The following is a 19,707-nucleotide window of genomic DNA, read 5'->3' as shown; positions in this document are numbered from 1 at the left end:
GCAAAATAAAATTGTCTCCCTTTTGAATGTCACCCCCTAAAACCAAATATTCCCATTTATTAAAATAAAAATGTAAATTTATAAATTATCATCCTATTTTTATGTAAAAGCATTCTGGAAAGTACCACATACCATTGTCACATGGCAAACAGCCCTCCCCCTCATTGGCTGTTGCTAGGCTACCAGGAAATGGAATGGACCATTGCCAATGATGAATTAACTGATGAGCCAGGATGACAGTAATCTTTGTCACTGGATGCAGTAGCTGTCTGAGCCCTGTCATTTTCTGCATTTCATGTTAAACAGATATACCTAGATTGTAAAACAATACAAAGAAGAATCTGAAAAGAAAGAAGTAAACTTTGACAATCAGAGGGCGGTAGCTTTTTATATAACATACGAGGCTTATTACCTCCACTGAAGAATGCAATCCAGCATTCATTAGCTTTTCTTTTTTTAAATTAAAATCTGTGAGCAAATGAAACTTTGTTCTACATCAATAAAGCAGATTCAAAGGAATACATACTGAGAAGCACTCTGTAATCTGTCTACACAAAGCCAAAAAACATCCAGCTGAAATGTGAAAAAAAAAATCGCAAAATAATCAGGATGCTTGGTCCATGATGTTAACCACTGAGATATGTGCATATGTGAGAGTCTCCTTATTTGGCAAATTGTACAGACAAAGATGACTGGCCAAATCCAGGTGTTTGGGCTTTGTAGATGTTATAGGCACACTCGTAAAGGATGAACAATTGCAATACTCGGCAAATATTGTCATATCTCCCCAGGACACAATATTTTTCCATTTGGAACAAACTGACTCATCCAATCATAATGATTTTTAATGAATTATCTATAAAAATATTGATGGAATTAGGGATTTTGTTCTACTTGTAGCTTCAACTTGAGACTGACCAGTCATGAACCCTTAGAAGACAGAGGACAGGAACTCAGAAGTTCTGAATGGAGGACTTCAAGGGAAGACAGGAGGAAAGCAAGTGTATAGGCAGAGGTGTGATCATGCACCATACCAGAACAGACACACACACACACACACACACACACACATAGTGGGCCAAATGCAGACAAAGGGGTATGCAGGAAATGATCACAGTGAGATGCCACCAGCCACGAAAAGACACTGCAACAAGAAGCAGTAAGTCTGATTTCTATAAGCACCCTGCCTGGCCGCATTTTCAGGAGGTGAAGACGGAGCAGCTGAACTTTAGAATGCTGAGAGGATTTCATGATCACAATCTTAAGGGGGAAACAGTATGAGGGAGAGACAGCATCAGGAGGAATCAATGAAAAGTCAAAAATAATGCTGTACCCAACAATCTCTGTATCTAGTCTTTTTTTCCCCCAAAATAGTCCTGGGGTCTGAGCTCATCAATTTGGATGGTCACTTGTACTGACTCCAAATCTCTAAAAATTTTAGGAAGAACAAACTAGTTAGGTACCCTCTCCTACTTAACTATGCAGCAATGTATTCATTATGAAATGGATTAACTATCTTAGATGAATGAAGTGGATGCAAGCAGGTGAGTGTGTGTGTGTGTGTGTGTGTCTGTGTGTGTAGTTTCAGTGTTTTTAGGACAAAGGATCTGCCAATGAGAGAGAAACTCTGGGGTCTTGTTAGTCCCTGCATTAGTAGAAGATGAATGGCAGAGGGTTCTTTGGACCTAATACTTCATAGCACTCAAGGCCTATTCTTCTCTTTTCCAACATGTGGATTTTTGAAATGATAGATCATAACGATAGGCCCAATGCGTGTGGATGCGGATTGTGTGCACTTAATATTTCAGAAGCAGTGTATGCAACCTAATCCAATCACTCTGAAAAATGTGGAAAATGGAAAGGCATAAAGAAAGCTGCTGGCATAAAAGAGAATAAAGAAGAAATATTGACAAAGCTCTGTATGGATTAGACAAAATATATTCATGTTGCATTTGAATATATATGTATATGTATATATACATTCTGATATGTATATATGTATATACATTTAATATATGTATACACACACGTATATATAATCAATGTATGAAAACAAATCAGGTCACAAAAGTACTTTCTTTGAAGTTAAAATAAATGCCTATCTTCCACTGTGGGTTTTTGTCATTGCCTTTATAAGAATCTTGGAGAATTATGGAAGATTTTTAATGAATCACAACCAATACCTCAAAAGTATTAGCAAATACTAGAGAGGGAGCCTAGCCAATAGATAAATTTACAGATTCTGGAGCCAGATCTGGACAATCAGGTACACATTTTAGCTCTGCCATGATCACCTCCTTGTCTCCAGCAAGTTATTTATCCCCTTTTTTCTTCTGTTCTTCTCTTTGTTCATCCATAAAATGGGGAGGTGGATAATAGACTTCTTAAATATTTGTTTTATTTATTTGAAAGGCAGAGTTACACAGAAGGAGAGACAGAGTGAAATCATCCATCCACTGCTTCACTCCCCAAATGGCCACAACGGCGGGGCTGGGCCAGACTGAAGCCAAGATCCAGGAGCTTCTTCCAATAGGTTTAGGGACCCAATGACTTGAAGCATCCTCAGCTGCTTTTCTAGGCACATTAGCAGGGAACTGGATCAGAAGTGGAACAGCCTGGACTCAAACCAATACCCACATGGGATGCCCATATTGCAGGTGGTGGTTTTATGGCTAAGCCAAAAGACCTGCTATTGATCAGTTAATATTTGTTTTTGAACTACTTAGATCAGCCTTGATACATAACAAGCACTATGGAATGAATGAATATACACCTATGTGGTATTTATCCAGGAAATTTTATCAAGGGAGGCTTTGAAACCTTCTTTCCCATAAAAGCAGAACGTTTCATCTCAATGATTTCATAGTGGCAAGCAACTGACCCACAGCCTAGTGTGCATGTGGGTAATTTTTTTGTCCTCTGTCTTGTATAACTTAGCCCTATAAACCTAGAACAGAAAGGTTACACCCTCTTGGGTTTGCTTCCCTAAGAGGATGCCCTCCAACTAACTGTCTCCTGGAAATAATTTGCTAGTCACCCAGCACTCTAGTCTCCCTGTAATGTCTTCCTCATCTTTCTCATACCACTTCATGACTTAGCAAAAGAAATTCTGGGAGTTAGAGATACAGAAAAACTTTCTCCAAATGATAGTGAAAAACACTTGGTGAAATACAGAACAGAGGATAGGAAAAAGGGAGAGAGCCTACACCAAAACCAACCAACCAAACAAAATATCAATCAGTATTGGGCCATAAAATTTCTGAGACTCAAAAATGAGACAGACTGAGGCAGAACCAGTTGTGAATGAGGAAGCACAGGCATTGGCTATCTGACTACCCTGTTCCATTGGATACCCAACAGCAACACTCATTCAATTCAACAATGTTTGTTAAGTACCCATGTGGACACCTAAAATCTGATCAAAACAGTCAAAAATCTCTGCCTTTATGGAGCTTACACTCTACAGAGGGAGAAGCAAAATTATAACCAAATAAGTAAAATATATAGTGAGTTAAGTGATAATAAGGAATAAATGGGGGGTGAGGAGTAAGCAAGAAGGTTAGGGCTTGCCTGGTGGCAGAAAGGGAGTTCATATCAGGCACTCCCATTCCACCTGCTATATTCTAGTGTGACACGGTCTGTAGGGGAAGAGGGTTTATGCCTAGAACACTTGTCTGATCCTATTTTAATTACTGCATTAGACTTTGCTAAACACTACCATTAGAAGTTTTCCAGGAATGGGCTTTTGACACAATGGTTGACATGCCACTCGAGATATTTGCATCCCATGTTGGAGTGCCTGGGTACAAGTGCCTGGGTTCAATTCCATCTTCCTGCTAATGTGCACTTTGGGAGATAGCATAGGATGTCTCAAGTGTTTAGGTCCTAGTCACCCACAAGGTAGACCCAAATGGAGTTCTGGGTTCCTGGTTTGACTTACCTAGCCCCAGGCTATTATGGGCATTTGAGAAGGAAACCAGCAGATAGAGGATCTCTTTGTCTCTCCCTACTTACATCTTTCAAACAAACAAAAATTTAAATAGTTACCCACACAACAGAGTCCTACCTTGACTTATCCTCTGCCACAGACTCCTATCTTGTTTGAAGAGGAAAAGATGTGCCAATAGTCCCCATTATATGACCATGTAGCTTTATAAGAAGAGAAACGGACAGACACACACCTCTCTCTTGCTATGGAATGCTCTACACTGCTTCAGGACTTGGCCAGCCAGAATGCTAACACCAGAAGCCAAACCAATGGGTCTGCCTTATCTTAGACTGTGAACTTCCATTCTAACACTCTCTTTTCTTCAAAAGATAGTTTCTCTCTGATCTTCCATTGCAGTAACAAAAACTGACTCATACATACGATTGTAGTCAAGCTTGTTGGGTCCATTAAATTATCATATTTTTATATTTTGATAGTATGCATGAAAATGGTGATCTTTCAGCCTCATCCCAAAGTTAAATAAATCCCTTAGCCGGACTAAGGATGAAGCAATAGAGATAAAATATAATGCTTTTAACATAGTTTTTAGAAGACAAGGAAAATGCGAAATTGTGCTATTACTCTTCCAGTGGGACTAGAATCAGCCTTCAAGCTCCTATAGGCAAGCCTGCATCCAACCAGAAGATAAAGCTGCTTTGCAGAGAAATCAGCTCCTCACAAACCCTCAGCTACATACTTCAGGGTCAGCAACCTGTGAAAAAGCACTTTTTGGAAAATAAAATATGTAAATAGGATATTATAAATGGGATAATATTTCTTACCCAATACTGGTCATCAAGTGAGGGGCATAATAATTCTACCTGGAACCTTAAAAGTAAAAGGCTTGAGTAGAAAGGAATTCCAGGATACTGAAAAAAGGTGTCTGTGAATTGAACTTTCCTCAATAATCCATTATAATTTAAATTTTCTTCAGCAAATCATAGAAATCTACCCAGTATTGTTAGAAATCTTGATTATGATTTACCAACAGCTTGAGAGAAATACAGAAATAGATAACTGAATTTTGTAGTGATCTTCAAGAATTTTCAGGTCATTTGCACAAAGTGAACAATAAGAAGGGACTTAAAAGTGTTTCTGGAAAGTGGACTTAAAAGATAATGTATATTTTCTATGATTCCCTGAAACAGCCCTAAACTGGATGGTGGCTGTGGCTACATAGGAAAATCACAGAGAGGACGAAGGTGGTTCTTCAGTGTATTCTAGGGCAGAAGAAGAATATTTGGCTGAATTCTACTTTCTCTTTTCCTTAGATCCCATCAAATGAGTTTATGTGTAGAAACACAACATGGAAGTTTCCAAGAAACACGGTGAAACAATGGAGATTCTTGACTTCAGATCTAAGATTAAGTATTTTCATTTCGTGGGTGCTCTGTAGAAGCATTTTTATCAAAATATGTCCAGTACATGGTTTTCCTGCATTTTAATTTTGTTTTGCTCTCCTAAGTGTAGTGGCTTAAAAATTCATTGTTGTACATAGTTAAGCACATTCCTCCTCATCCGTACAATCTTTACTGTAGTTGATTCTAGAGATGCATACCTCTGTACTGATATTCCAATGCTTAAGATACTTGCTCAGTGTTCTGAAAAAAAAAAAAAAAAAAAAAAGAGGAGTCAGTAGATACAATCTCTCTTCCCTACCCACTGTCACACATCACAACTGTTCAGGCCAGGAGTAAACCAGCTGCTGCAGATTTTTTCTCCCAGGAATTTGAAACAGGGACATTAGAATCTTCTTAGATGTAAGAATTGTGAGCTAAAAGATCATACAGATTTGCAGGATAAGGCCACCATTTGAAGGTATCCATAATGGGCCATGGGTAAACAGATGTATGAACAAGTGAAACTGATCTTCAGAGAGAAACGAATCAAACACGGAAACAACAGAAGAAAGAAGAGTTTTTGGGATGACAGAGAGGAATGAGTAGTTGCTCGATTCTCCACTTGTATGAGGCAAAGCTCTATTAGCACACAGGTTTCATGAGACGCTCAGGTAGCCTCTTAATATAACCTACTTTTTTTTTTTTTATTTATAGATTCTCCTTATACCAAATCCTAAAAACAAGTGTCAAGTAATACATAGGTACATCATGGCACAGACTCTTCAGTATATCTTGCCATGGCTCGAAGCGCTACACACCATCTTAATAAGGATCTCATTGCAATAGTGTTGGAAAGTGTAGACTACCCAGGAGTTCAGAAGATGAAGATCTGGCAGTGAGGAGGAGACGCCACAGTTTTCTGGGAGCTACACATTAGACATCTCAGAAGCAAGCGCTGTTCCCCTCCCAGGACTATTTCCTGAGAAGTTAGCCAGCAAGCATGTCAGTGCACTTAGGCACCGCAGTGATAAGCACTCTGTAAACCCAGAGAGGGAGATAAAAATCACTAAGGATGATGAATGCTAATTGCCATCTTCATTTGTAGCACAATTGGCTTTAGAGAACAAAGTTAAGCATCCCTTGATCCCTGGAGACAACCCTTTGGACTGGGATTTGAAAAGCATTACAAAGGCCTTTATGTAGAAGAAAAACGGAGGAAGCATGCTTGTGCCTATCATAAAAAAAAAAAAAAGACTCCTTCTGATTTACTAATCATTCCATCAAAAAACAGATGGGAATTCTGACACATGTGGGTATAATTAACGGATAAGCATTTATGAATATCCATATGTGAATATGGTATGGATTTAATTGTCAACATTCATTGAACAAACATTTAGGGTATAGGAGATTTGGTTCTGAGCTCTGCTACTTTTTAGCCATCTGACTTAAATTTCACATCAGTAAAATGGAGATGACAATATCAACTCTGTTGGGTTGGTGTGATGTCTACAAGGCCTAGTGCATAGTAGGTTTTCAAGAATGTGTCAGGCAATCTTACTTGATGCCAGGTACTTTTATAGATTAGCCATTAAGAAAATCTTGAATGCACTTTATATAGTTCTTAGAGTCATTTTAAAAGAATTCCTTCCTATGCTATCAGATTTTGATATATCTACTCCTATCTACATTATAGTAGCTACATAATCTACACTACCTTACCCAAGTAGCAGAATGTGAGGGAAGAGCTTAGGCCCAGCAGGTAGAAAATGGCTTCTGTGTACCTGTCATTATGCGACCGGCTGGAAATAATAACCTGGACCAAGGCAAAGTCCGTATGATTTTAAACATCACCAGAGTGCTAATGAAATTCCTCATTTTCTGATCATGAATTAGGACCAAACTGGCACCTAAGAAGCTCTCCTAATCCTCTTTCTAAGTCACATCAACATGGTATTCTCCTGCTTTTTCAGGACCTGTGCTTGAATCAAAAATCAGCTATCAGCCTACTTGCGACTGTAGACTGCACTGCAGAGTAGTTCTCCTAATTCACACATTTCCCACCCTCAGGGGCCAGATGTTTCCCACTTGCCTCTCAGAAACACTACACCAAGACTCGAATAACGTGGCTGACTGTCCTCCAAAACTCTGTCCTGCTATTTTAAAAAGGCCTTCATCCTAGGCTGAACCGAGCAGTACCTTAGTCAACGTTCCCCCATTAGCTCTCCCTTGCTTCTAAGAGGAGCCCTCAGCCTTCCTCTCCCACTCCACCCCACCCCAGCCTCCCCAAAGACTAAGTATGAGATCACTCCCCAAGGATCCTCCTTCATTAAAAAGGCAATGTGGAGCTTCCAGGAAGAAGCTTCTCTTCGACAGCAGACCAGAATGTCAGCGCGAGAACCCAATAAGATGTGCACGCATATCTAGCAGTGGTGTAAAGGATAACAGCTTTCCCTGGGCACAGGTCAGGGAACTCTGGTATGGAGAACAGGTGGGCTACCTGACAACCAGCAGGCAGCCTTGCTTTCGACCACCGCCATCTTAAATCAGGATGTTCGGCAAATCATTAGTGTCTGCTAGTTATTAAACAGAAGAAAGTTCAAAAGCCCACGCATGTTTTTCTCCCAGCTTCCCAGGTGGTAGCTGTCTCAAGTAGCAACCTTTTCACTTTATGCAGCAAGACTTGTAAACTTCCCGTGGCTAAAACCGTGTTTTCTATCCAGGCGCAGGCAACTGAGCGATGGCCTCGCAAGACAGGCAAAACCCATCCATGAATCTCTGTGTGAGGAGCTGCTATCCCCTCTCCTTGTAGGTTTATTGTTTAAATTACTGAAATGTACACAAATGACTGCATCTGAAGGTGAAATTTGGTGGAAAAATAAAGATATAATAGACTTCTTCCTTAAATAATTTCCTGGTGCGCTGTCTGAAAAAATGAAGTGAAATTATATGATGTCAAAAAATCATGTTTCAAGATGATTGACAACATGTGAATGTTTTGCATTGTGAAATGAGGTGGAAAATTTTAATTGCATGATGGGAGGACATAATATTTATTAGAACCTTGTAACTACAGAGGACTGCAATGAAGAGGACACAATTTTAAATTTGGCGTTAATACGTCAAGTTTAAATCTTAAATGAACATGCAGAAGTAAAAATCTTTATAAAGCCTTTTCTAAGAGTGTGTGATTAAGTTTTCAGATCCTAATAATCAAACAGGATCAAGGACATGCAGGACCCATCCACATCCTGAACCAGAGGTTCCTAAGCCCGCATTCATATTCCATTTTGAACAGTGCTGCATGCCTGGGTCACAGGGAGATAAAGTTGATCTCGGGCCTATAGAACTCACCTGAGAGGTGGTAGCTTAGCTAGGAGCCCAGGATTATAAAGAATGTAGGAAAAAGACAAAAGGGCTGGAAATGAAGAGTAGGATTGCAAAAGAGATGCAGAAGACACTACAAAAGAAACTGGCACAACAAAGTTCTAGTATCAGATTGTCTTTACTTAACCTTCGAATGCCAACAACCCTGCTAAGGGCGGCAAAAGGCATCCGCATTTGTTGATCTACTTGTCTATTATTAAGACCAGATCATGCAACAAATGATACAAACGGTTCAGCTCCCTCTGAATGACTCCATAACTCTCAAGATCTTGACAGTAAAGGAACCAGGGTTCTGCTTCCCCAGGGGGAATGATGGTGCTCAGGCCAAGGAGGAAGCAGCCTTCTGACTCTCACAGAAGTCAACAGCTTCACTGGTCAGTTTAGGGACTGAATGGATCTCTGCCTCTCTTCCCATCCTGCTCCAAACTCTACCCCTCAAAGACATGTTACCTCTTAGCTACAAGAGCGGCAGCAACTAAATCTCAAATCACGATTTTTCTCTTTCCTTTTTTACCTTTCTTCTTTTTTTTCCCCCTTTTTTTGACAGATAGAGATAGTGAGAAAGACAGAGAGAAAGGTCTTCCTCCTGTTGGTTCACCCCCTAAATGGCCGCCACGGCCGGCGCTGTGCCGATCCAAAGCCAGGAGCCAGGTGCCTCCTCCCAGTCTCCCACGCGGGTGCAGGAGCCCAAACACCTGGGCCATCCTCCACTGCCTTCCCAGGCCACAGCAGAGAGCTGGACTGGAAGAGGAGCAACCGGGACTAGAACCCGGCACCCACATGGGATGCCAGCGCTGCAGGTGGAGGATTAGCCAAGTGAGCCACGGCTCCAGCCCCTCTCTTCCTTTCTCTTTCTTCCTTCCTTCCTCCCTTCCTTCCTTCCTCCCTACCTCCCTCCCTTCCACAAATCTCCCCCTCCCCCTTCCCTGCTAGAGATGTCTAAAACTGCCAACATCAAGACTATCACTAAGATTGTGGGAAAAGAAAAACCGAAAGACAAGTTGTCCTGCTACCAAGCAGGAGAACACGGGAAAGCATCCCTCACTCGCTCGCGCTCTCCCTTCCTCTGCGGTTGACACTGTGCTTCACGTGAATATGGCAAGGACATAAATCACTGAGTTGGAAATCCTAGAGGGTCAGTGAATGGGTCTATAACTAGTGGAGCAGAAGAGGTCAGAAATTAAAATGCTTAGCAGTGAGCAATAAGAAATCTGAGCAAGGCTCAAAGAGGACTTGAAAATAGATACTTTATGGCCTCTTTCTTGCAGAATTGAAGAGATGAGCTGGGAGTAAAAGAACAAAGATTCAGCCAAGGAAATAGAAAGTCACCATCTTGTGATTAATTATTCTTTCACAGCTCGATATTTTGTGTACTCTCCTTATCCCAATGCCATAGGTACCTGAGAATCAAACATCTAATGATACGCATACAAATATACCCCTTCTTTTAAAGCAGTTTTGATTTCCTGGATGTGATTAGTGAGTGGAAAATTTCAATCTGATAAATGCAATAATATTTTTCATATAGCCTCTGCATGCATTTGTTATCCAAAATAATTTTCTTTTCCAGTAGTAAGAGTAATTGCTCCAGAAAATGAACACCTCACCTCTTGTACATAAAATGTATCTTTCCCTTTCCAGAGAATAGAGTTTAAGTAGTATGAATGCTAAACTTCACAGGTTGCTAAATTGCAAGCCACTGAAGACTTATCTTCCACCTGCTCATATTGTTGGCTACATTCTGATCAGAGAGGGAATTTGCGTCTCTGAACCAACAGATATAAAGTGCACAAGAACATCACAAAGTAATTACGAGTTTATGACATCATCTTAATATTACAAAGGAGAGAATGAAAGACCCGAGAGAAGCGTACGATTTCCCTTTTGGGAAAACATTAATGGATGCTTACAATCTGTTTTCTTTTGTTTGGATGTTACAACCAATAATACACTTTTATGTCTATAAATAAAGACTAAAGTTGAATAAATCCAACAAACCCCTGAGCCTGCAGCTTGGGATCTTGATTCACATTCAAGGCCAAGATTTATGAGTCACTTGCAGAGAATAAGTTGAAGCAGCAAGATTTGGGGGGAAATTATTCCACATGGCGATTATTTGGGGGAGTGATTATGCATGCACACCTGATCGCAGTGTCACCTGCTCCAGCTCTTCCGACATGATAAAACATGGCAATTTTCTCTATTTCCCTTCGCTTGCACAACAGAAACTGATGCTCACACCCTTACACCATTCATTTGGAGATGTGCACTGCTGGCAGAGGCACCAGTCCCTCTGCACTTTAGCTCTGACTTCTGGAGGTGCGGTGTGATGATTTATGTTAATGTCTTGATGACTGGGAAGGGAAATGAGGAACCCCAACCCTAATGACCGATGGCAGAAAGCAAAAGCTTCATGGAAAGAGATCTCCCATCTGCACTGGATGGGCTTTTTTCTTGGACAACAACAGCTGTCTCCACCTTCACTCTCCACGTACACACTCTACAAGCTTAAAATTATAGCTGGGCCCTTCGGGAAGGTTCTTTGGGGGTTTTCTAGGCCGATTCGCCAGTGCAGGCAGGCTCCCCTCCCTTTCTGAAGCTCCCTGAGTGTCTTACCTCTCTTTAAATACTTGCCACACTTGCAGTGATGGGGCCACAGCCACCTCCCCAGGCAGTTCACTTCAGTGCCTAATTGCCCTTACTGGGAAGAAATTTTTCCTAATGTCTCCTAACCGACATTTTCCCCTTTCCTTAGTTTCAAGCCGTTACTTCTTATTAGACCATTCTCAACCACTGCAAGCTATCCTCTCCTTTCCTTAAAATGATTATTGCTCAAATATTTGGAGACAGTTAGCATAGCCGTCCATCTCTCGGGCTCCTTTTCCCGAAAGCTTTAAATGTTATGTTCCTTTAACCTTTCTTTATAGGTCATCTCTTCTAATCCCTTTATCTTTTTTTGTCACCCTTCTCTGAGTTCTCTCTAATATACAGTATTGATGTTCTCTTTATAATGAGGCGCCCCAAACAGTACGCTGTGCTCTGTAAGGGGCTGTGGGGAGAGGTGTGCTCCCAGGAACGCCATTTTCCTATAGGCAACACCCCCCGCCCCGGCCCCGCCGCCACCTCCAGTGTGCTGCGTGCCTCAGTACAGCATTCGTCTCTCTCACAGCTGCACTACATTATCTAAATACACTATCAGTCCCAATTCCTTCTCTCATTTGTCTCTTGGAGACAGATTCCTCTAATGTAGCGTTTTCCTCTCCTTACTTCCCATCCCTGGCCCCTACCCAGGGTGGTTCACAACTCGAATCCAAGACTCCTTGGTCCCTTAAAAGAAAGCTTGAATTCCTTCTGTTATCAAGGCTCTCGGCTGTGATAAACTAGACACAGGTACTCATTAGCTGTGCCCCTTTTATTTACAATGCCATCAGATTGGGTTTATTTTTACAGCGCTGTTAGAGATTAAGAGCAAAGCTTCTGTCTTCCACACATTGGCTTTGCTGTGGGTTAGGACCTACGGTGCCCCACTTCATTTCCTGAGACCCAAGCAATGAGCACAGAATCATTTCTAGTAAGTTCTGACTCTGATTAAAAAACAATCTTTATGAAATAGAAGCTAATAAAATTGCTTTCCTAATTACCCTGAGCTAGTTCATTTCCCAGCAAATATAATAAAATAGAGTTACTTGGCTCCGATTCACAAAATCTGAACCCAAGCTCATTATTAAGGCATTTAGCAGGGAAAAAAGCATGTGTGCATAAGATGCTGTCCCATCAAGCAGAATGCAAGAAACCTTTTGAAGTTTAGACCTTTGAAGTTTGAAGTTATTGCAGCATTTTTTAAAAAATGCAGGTATTTCTGCAAGGAAAAAAAAACACAAACATATATATATATACACACACATTTAAATTACTGGAGCAGAATGCTTACTCTAACATAATCTTTGGAGGAGGGTTTTTATTGAGAACAGAAAATCTTTCTTTAAGAAAAATATTTAGAGCCCTTCGCATTGTACGCGCTAATCTTTGGGGTTATTGTACAAGGCAACAAGACTTTCACGTAATAGAAGAGAGTAACTCACATCCCAAGGCTGTTTCTGCCGTGACTCAGACCACTCACGGACCTCTTTCATCTATGTAGAGCATGAGCCTCTGATGACTACACATGCATGGCCACGCTCTGGATTTGTTTTATTTGCCTTTAAATGCCCTATCGTTCATTAACACGGACACGATTTGTTAATATTTCTAACGCACGCATGAAGACTCCGCAAACGGAGGCTTAAAATGCTCCTTTCCCAGGAGGTAAAAATACAATGACCAGAATTAAGAAAGACATTAAGAACAACATATCTATTAACAAACGGAATAGTTACGCGGCAGAGTCAGGTAGGCCAAAGAAAGCATGCTCTCCTCTGTTTGGAGGATGGCACACCCATTTGATGTGCATTGCCATAGGGTTACAGCTCATGGTAACCATAATACTGAAGGAAATACAGCCAGGACTGCCGAACGTGAGCCAAGCCCTAGAGCCAGTAAAGGGGACGCTAAAGTCTTCTTTTCTCTTAATCGGGCATTTGCCTGAAACCGGTCTCTTAACACTCAGTCTCGCAAATCTGAAAGGGAAGAAGAAATCGCTTCTGTGTTCTACCAGGAAGTGCAGATCTTCTTGGGAAAATTTGTGAAATTCCACCCCCTGGGCAAAAACCATGGCTTTTTGTCAATATGCCCCGGGTGGAAATCTGACATTTCCATAATGATATGACAGATTTCCATCTGGGAAAAATGCCTTCTGTTTTCACAATGAATTTGAAGCAAGAATGAAAAATCTTTCACTTTGTCTATAAAACTATTTAAAAGGAAAAAAAAATCTGCATTTTTCCTACCTTGAAATAATGGAGCAGGCACTAAACGAGAAGAATCTGTAACTATTTTGTGCTCAATCAAATCATCAGTAATACTTAAAAAGAAAGAGAAGAAGGGAACTATGTGCAGGATAAATCCTTCTGGACAAATTTGTTATCGCTTTTGATAGTTACTAGCAGATGAAAGTAATAATGTATATCTAGCAATGAGCGCCCGTGCATGGACATACGCAGCTGGAATCCAGGAAAACAGTGATGGGGCATCAGTTAGTCTATTTGTGAAACTGGTTCTAATTGATTTGGATGAGAATATCATCATATGGATTGAAAATTTGCTGAAAGATAATAAACAAAGGATAGCAATGAATGAAAACCAAAGGGGACAACATCGGAATTAATGTGAGTTTTGATCTCATTTCTCACATTTAGAAAAGCAATAGGAGAGGAGCAACCTGGACACAAATGGAACATGTGAATGTTGTCAGTGAGTGGTGCTACAGTTACCAATGAGAACTGAAAAATGGAATTTGCTTAGAAAGTGGCGGGGGAGGTGGGGTGGCAGAGAGAGGGGAACACAGACACAGAAAGATCTCACAGAGGCTGGAACCAGAACGTGATGGGGGAGAACAGCAAGTACACAAAATGAAGGAAAGTCCACTGGCTTCTGAAATTCCTCTGTGCCCTGCAGTTTGGGCTGCTGGCTGTCTTGTTTTGTTTGCCAGGTTAGGGTGGGTGGATGCTATTGTTTACGGCCCCTCTCGTCCTGAAGTTGTGTTATCTTCTTTTCTGTGCCGAGTTAATTAGCCCAGACACTCTGAAACACGGGGTACCTTTTCATGCTTAAGAAAACAAACCTTGCCCTTTCTTCTGTGGCCACCTCCACCCCAGATGGCCATGGGTGGCAGCGGCAGTGGTTGGCACTTACACATGGTGGTGTGGTTTGTTGATGTTTTCAGTGGAACCTGCAAGTGTTAGACCATCCTGAGAGTTTGAAGGCAACTGACCAAATGAAGGCAAACACAAAAGGGGAGGGCGTTTCAGAACAAATCGAAGGTGAAAGGAGTGGAGGGAGTGATTTGCTTGGAGAGGCGAGTGTGTCCCGATGATGAGCACCAGGTCGGCATGCTGAGAGAAAAACGACACAGACACTGCGAGCGCGGTGCATCCGGCTTGCCGGCACATCCTAATGAGCACGATGGTCAAATGCCCTGGGTTTGCCATATGTTGTGGCCATATGCATATCTGGTGAACCAGATGCCCTGCTTTTTTTTCCCCATATTGCGCCATTTTTCTCACAGCATAAAGACATGGCTTAAGTGGGAAGCAGGAGGGGGTAGGGGGTAGACAATGATAGCTTGTTATTCCAAGAGGTTGTAGGACAGAAAACATCAGCAAATCCATCCATAGACCAGTTCTGTTCTCAGATATTTAATGAGCACCTACTAGGTCGAAGGAGAGTTTAGCTCAAGCCAGGGTGGTAAGTACTTCTGGAGTTACTGTCATAATTTCTCTCAATAAGCTCTCTCGGCATTCAGTGAGAAGGTAAGCTACAGGGAGCCATTTCTAACACTTCCAGAGAGTGTGAGGATTAACACGGGACAACTCCTGCACAGCAACTGCTCAAACTGTTTCCTCCCCCGGAAGACCCTTTCCCTGTCCCATTTCCACCTCTTCTGCAATGCCCACTCCTCCGTCACTCATTTATCAATATTTTTGACCACCTTTTAAACTTGTCTGACACCACTGAAGACGCTGAGGATACCCCAGAGGGCAAAGAGGACAGGATCTACTCTCAGGGAATCTACACAGACATTAACCAAATAACAAAGCAGAATTACAACTGGAAGATATGTCATCAAGGAGAAGACAAATCATCAACTAGAAGCTACAAGAGCGTGAAGCAAGAAGACTAAGCCTTGTCCAGGAAGAATAAGGATGAGTTACCTTGATGGCACTTCCTACAAGGAGCTATTTTTGATTCTTTAAGCAAAGCACCAAGTATGCAAGTCACGACGCCCTCATCCTACAGCACACCATTAAGCCCTTAACAAAGTCCATTCGTGTTATTTCCAAATTTGCCTGACTTTCCTAATCCTCAACAGCACAGTTCCATGTCACTTCCTTTGCATTCTTAACAGTGCTTCTCGCACTCAATTAAAGTAGGTTTAAAAATATTAGTTGAAGTATACCAACATCTCCATTGCTCACCAAGAGATAAAAGAAATCAGAATGATGTCAAACATCAGATAATCCATAAGTCCTCCTGGCTAAATATGGCCACTTTTCTGGCTCATACCATTACCTTGGTGCTTCTCACAAGTTCCTGTTTGTCCAGGTGTATCTGTCTTCTCCCCTGCTCTGTCTCTCGGGGACAAGGGTTAGCTCTTCATGAAGGTGGTCAGGTTTCAGCTGCTGAGAAAACACTTACCTTAGTATGGCACCATCTCTGGCACCTAGTAGATTCTTAGCACAGATCTCTGAAACGAATCTATCAATAAGTAAATAAAATAAATTTCTCCTTCAAGTTAGTGTCCCTTCTCTGGCTGCTTGCTTGATGCTGTTTGCCTTCCCCATGCCTCCCTCTGATTGAACGCATGCATCGAAGGCGGTCAACCCCGGGCCTTGGCAGTGCATTGTTTCAGGAGGCACCATTCTCAGCTTGCTCCATGGAAATGGATTCTCTCGGAAGCACCAGGTGGGTTACAGTGTGAGCGATTCCCCTGCAGTGGTGCCACGCACAGGCCCTGGCACCTCAGCTCACAGAGAGGAAGGAAAAGCTTAGAAGAGTTGAAGGAACTGCCCCAACTTGAACAGCAAGCTCCTGGCAGAAAAGAACTATTCTTCAGACATCCAGGCCACTACAGAGAGTTGGCGTCTATGTTTCAAAGGAAATGAACTTAAAATCATTCATTTTTAGCATTTTTTACTTTCCTAGGAGTGAATGAAGCCACTGTGGAGCACCAACACAGCCAGGCTTGGGATTATTATTTACATGGATTTCTGTTGTGACCTATAGTCAACGGATGTCACTCAGCCCAGGAAACAGTCTCTCATACATGGCAAACGCTCCAGGGCTGACAATCAAACAATCAAAAGCCAGACTTGCTTTTAGCCATGTACTTCCTGCAAAAGAAAATGGTAAAGTAGGTTTAAAAATTGTATAGGTTTGTGGGTTTTTTTTTTTTTAAGATTTATTTATTTGAAAAGCAGGCGCAGAGAAAGAAAGAGAGAGAGAGGTCTTCCATCTGCTGGTTCATTCCCCAAAATGGCTACAACAGCCAGAGCTGGGCTGATCTGAAGCCAGGAGCCTGGAGCTTCTTCCAGGTCTTGAAGTGGGTGCGGGGGACCAAAGACTTGGGCCATCTTCCACTGCTTTCCCAGGCCATATTAGAGAGCTGGACTGGAAGCAGAGCAACTGGGACTCAAACCAGCTCCTATATGGGATGCCGCCACTGCAGGGGGTAGCTTTACCCACTACACCACAGTGCCAGCCCCAATTGTACAGGTTTGTTTCAGGGCCAGTCTAGATATCTTTGTATTCATCCTGGCTGATTCTGATTACAGGATGAGCAGAGAGGGGGCATGGGCAAGGGCCGGGCGGCAGTGGTCCCTTCAGTTCCCCTAGGAGCCTAGGGGCAAGGGCACTGGTGTCAGAGTAGAATTTCCTCCTCAGTAATGCAAAAGAAACAAGAGTAGAGCCTCAGAACAAACAGAAGGCCTCTGTGTAGGGAAAAGCACAAGTTGTAGAATACAAGACTGTTCTTTGAAATGACTTGAGGAAAACGAAAATTGGAAAAAGTGCAATCAGGTTGTCATCCCACCTTAAATCCCCAACGTGACAGCCCCCTTCCCGAGGGTTCTTGGGCTCTGGGTGAAGTCGCAGCCCGGCCCCAGTCAGTGAGGACAGGATCCAGGCTCCTGTGTCTGCCCTGGCTTCGGTCACCCGGCAGGGAAAGGCCCCCTCGGTGCGCAGAGCTCTACCCACCAGCGCTGGTCCTTTCCTGGGCAGATTCTACAACGAGTTCCCCCTTCGCTTCCTTCAGGTCCTTGTAAAACACGAGAGCTGCGTTTGATTTCCTGTAAATGGGTCATTTTTCAATTCTTAATTTAGAAACCTCACTCTTAGGATTTTCTGCTCTGGGTATCTGGCAGGGGGTTGGGTGAGGAGAGTGTCAGGAGAAATTGTATACGGCAAGTTTAAAAACATATTTAAATTTTTCTGTTTTAAGTCCGTACGTTATGTATCAGTGAAACAGCATCAGTTCCTGAACACTTTGGTTTGGTGTCTTAATTGGACATTTTATAGATCTGGAGGTCCGTGTTCAATATGTCTAGTGAGGAAAATCTAACTAGCCAATAACATCAAAACAGGGCTGGAACCAAAAGAATCTTTTGTACCTGGAATCCTCCTGCTCTACTTCGCTGTCCTGTTTCGGGGGGGAGGGGGCGGAGAAGGGGTGCAGCCCCCGGCTCTTCACCAGAAAAATAAATGAGGGAACTGAGGCAGCCAGGGCAATACTCAGTTCAAAAAACTCCAGTGACCTGAATTTCCCAGACTGTACGTCTAATAAGCCTCTTACCTGCTAATGGTTCTAGTCTCCATGCCCCTGTCGGTTTGGGGTTTTCTAACTCATCTCTTTTGAGGCAGAGGTTGGCGCATGCGCAGTAGAGGAAGGGGCTGGCGCCGCCTTCCCCACCAGGGACAGAGCCAAGAACCCGACAGCCACAGGACTGCCCGGAAACAAAGAGGGCAGTTTCTACCAGGCCTCTGCACACGAGGCCGGCGTCAGTCCGGATGCCTGGAGGCAGGCGGGCAGACCCTCGCCTAGCTGTGGCGTAGCACATGTGACCTGTGGACACCCTGTCATCACTCAGGGAAAGCACGCGAAGAGTTAGGCAGGGCGCGGCAGGAGGCACAGGTGTCTCCAGTCAGCGCAAACAGGAGCCACTAATGCATGCGGCCCGGGATGGGGGAGTGAGCGGAGTTAGGGAAACAAACAAGGACCATACAGAGAAGCCCACAGAAACTCAGGCCCTAAGGACGATGAGATGGCGTCGCACTTGGGTCCTGGGACCGCTGAGAGGAGCCCTGAAGCAGGAGCCAGAGTAAGGCAAGGCTGCTGCCTCCAGAGGTGCGCACTCAAGGAAGGGAGCTGTGCAAGCACCCACCTACTCTCCCTCCCCCACTCCTGTCCTGGCCAGTGTTCGCCCCACTGGTGGAATCCAACCAGGAGCCAGGGGCGGCGCCTCGTGAGGCACCAGTCGGACACAGAGCGGAGCTGGGGTGGGAAGCAAATGAAGAATCACCAGCACAATCGGTGACAAGCTTCCGCCGTGGTCCTTGGGATGACGGCTGTTGCTCAGCCTGTCTGAGGCATGGGCAGGAATCTGGCTACTCCCGCCCCTCAGCCAGGGCCGAGCGAGCACCACCCCCAGCCTCCGCACACTCCCGGCCCTCCGCCACTCTCTCCCCATTCCATGTGTGTCGAGGCTCTCCTGACCTCTGGACCTCCCTTCAGTCTCAATTCTTCTTTCTACTCCTGTAGCCCTTAGCAGATTATAACACCTGCTATTATCAGTTCAAAATTATTCATTAAATTTGATTTTTTTTCAATCAACAAATGAGTGGTTATTAAGCCTTATTATATACCAGGAATTATACTTCATCTTGTGGGCACAATGTGTGTCAAAGGACAGAGTGCCACTCTCTGGAACTTTCAGTCTAGTAAGGTAGAGAATAGTGAGTGAAATAGTCACAAAAATACATTCAGGATTGCAAACTTTAAGTGCTATGAATAAAAAGTACAAAGTACCTTGAGACTGTATGGCAGACAGACCCAGTCTATGAGTTATGAAGGACTTCCCCAAACAGGCCTGAGCTGAGATCTGAAAGCTGACTCACTAAGATGGAATTCACTACACAAGGGAGAGTTTGGGAAGGAGATGGAGAATGGGACTTCCAATGGAAACAGCACATGCAAAGGTCCTGAGGTAAGTAGTGTTTTTATTTACTGAACTAATAGAGCACCATGAGGTGGGCCACAGAGAGCCAAGCAGAACAGGCTCAGTGAAGCAGGAGCCAAACCTCAGCAGAACTGTGGCCAAATATGACCAAATTTCTAAGGAA

At 43.1% G+C, this 19,707-nt stretch overlaps 1 long non-coding RNA gene across 1 annotated transcript in view; it reads right to left on the bottom strand.

Annotated features, from left to right (window-relative positions):
• Positions 1-2,066: 2,066 nt before the first annotated feature.
• Positions 2,067-19,707, bottom strand: part of LOC127488598 (uncharacterized) — a 114,917-nt gene continuing 97,276 nt past the window's right edge. The window contains exon 3 of the long non-coding RNA XR_011386915.1: positions 2,067-5,589. This is a non-coding gene — a long non-coding RNA (uncharacterized lncRNA). The remainder of the gene's footprint in view (positions 5,590-19,707) is intronic.

This window comes from Oryctolagus cuniculus, chromosome 2 (assembly GCF_964237555.1).
Source record: "Oryctolagus cuniculus chromosome 2, mOryCun1.1, whole genome shotgun sequence".
NCBI lineage: Eukaryota > Metazoa > Chordata > Mammalia > Lagomorpha > Leporidae > Oryctolagus > Oryctolagus cuniculus.
This window is presented reverse-complemented; position numbering and strand designations above follow the sequence as displayed.